We start from the raw sequence: 1,910 nt of genomic DNA, 5'->3' as shown, positions 1-1,910 counted from the left end.
CCAGTTAGAAATATGTTTGGCACGATAAGAGCTATTGATTATACTATACTGTAAAGGCCGTAGTCTCTACACCAAATATTCCATACAGGTATGGTGCAAAGATTATAACACAAGCATCATTGGATTGATATGCTAATCCACACAGAAGTATTAATTCATTCCTTCAACCATGTACAGAGAAACTCCCTAAGGAAGAAAAGGTTCTGGGAGAGGATATCAATGAACAAATATCCTATTGTGAGATATCTACTCTTCAGTGCATTCACAGGCCTTCGAAAAATGTTTAGTAGTATATAATGTGATTTTTAAAAATGTCATACTGAATTTCTCCTAACCAANTGGTTTTAAGTATCAACTAATTATTTTTTATACATTCACCCATGTGCACACTGTTTCTATGAATGCTGTTTTTGAGATTATGATTCTAGAAATAAAAGTCCCACATAATGCCTGGAGTAAGTGCTTAATTTAGAGAAACCTTTCACAAGTGTTGGAAGATAATTTTATTCCTCTAATAAAAGAGAAAAAAATGTACAAGGTTTTCTCTCCATTGTGAATCTTAAGCATTGGCAAAAAATATCATCTCAACTCTGTTGCTATCTTGTTTGCTATACTCTGTCTTCTCTGGAGTATGAAAATATAGAGTAGCTTAAATCATTTTGTCACTTTAATAGTACAAATAGTACTTTAAAAGCAAAAGCAATCAGTCCAACATTTATCTCATCCAGTCCTCTTCTTGTTAAATAACTCCTTTTTTTTTTTTTAATCATACAAAAACTCAGGCTGGAGTGAAAACATTTGTGAGATACCCAGAATGCTACTTGTATACTGGGACCTAAACTCCTGTCTTCTTCCACTGAGCAATCTCTCCAGCCTTGATCATACAAAGTTGATTGATCCTTCATATTAGGTAGATTTGTAAAATATTTTTGAATGGCAATGACTTTCATTATTTTTTCTGTTACTAATGTTTAGTATGATATTAATATGATATAAAGGAGACAGATACTGTATTTCATCAGGAAGGTGGCTGATGTTATTCTAATTAGTAAATTAACTTTTAAAATATTTTATTTTTATTTTATGTGTATGTATAAATGCCTGCATGTGTGTTGCATGCATGCCTAGTCTCTATCGAGGACAGAAGAAGATGATTTTCTTGAACTAGAGTTACAGTCAGTTTTGAGCTATCACATGGGTGTTGAGAAACAAATTTGGGTCCTCTGCAAGAGCAGCAAGTGCTTTTACTCGCTGACCCATTATTCTAGCCTCTACTTTAAAAATATCTATCTGTCTGTCATCTATCTATCTATCTATCTATCTATCTATCTACCTATCCATCCATCCATCCATCCATCCATCCATCCATCCTCCTATCTTAGACAGGGTCCTTCCATGTCACCTTGGCTGTCCTAGGTCTTGCTGTATTGACCAGATTTGTCTTGGGACTCACAAAATTGATTTCTCTCTGCTTTCCAAGTGCCATGTGAGTTCTTTATAGCTCTAGTTGGTTATGTGAATCTGGGAGGGTGGGGCCAAAAAATGAAGAGGACTACACCCTCATGCACTAGCTGAGCATCAGACAATTTATACTCTGAGAGTTAAGAAGAGTTATATGAGCAAAGTATACAATCGCAAGGACAAGTTGCACATGGCAAAAACATGTTTTTCCATAGAGGCATTGTCTTAGTCAGGGTTTCTATTCCTGCACAAACATCATGACCAAGATCAAGTTGGGGAGGAAAGGGTTTATTCAGCTTTCACTTCCATACTGCTGTTCATCACCAAAGGAAGTCAGGACTGGAACTCAAACTTGTCAGAAAACAGGAGCTGATGCAGAAGCCATGGAGGGATGTTCTTTACTGGCTTGCCTCCCCTGGCTTGCTCAGCCTACTCTCTTATAGAACCCA

The sequence above is a fragment of the Mus caroli genome, unplaced genomic scaffold (assembly GCF_900094665.2).
Source record: "Mus caroli unplaced genomic scaffold, CAROLI_EIJ_v1.1 scaffold_8661_1, whole genome shotgun sequence".
Lineage (NCBI taxonomy): Eukaryota > Metazoa > Chordata > Mammalia > Rodentia > Muridae > Mus > Mus caroli.
The sequence above is the reverse complement of the archived record's forward strand: the minus strand, read 5'-3'. Positions refer to the sequence as shown.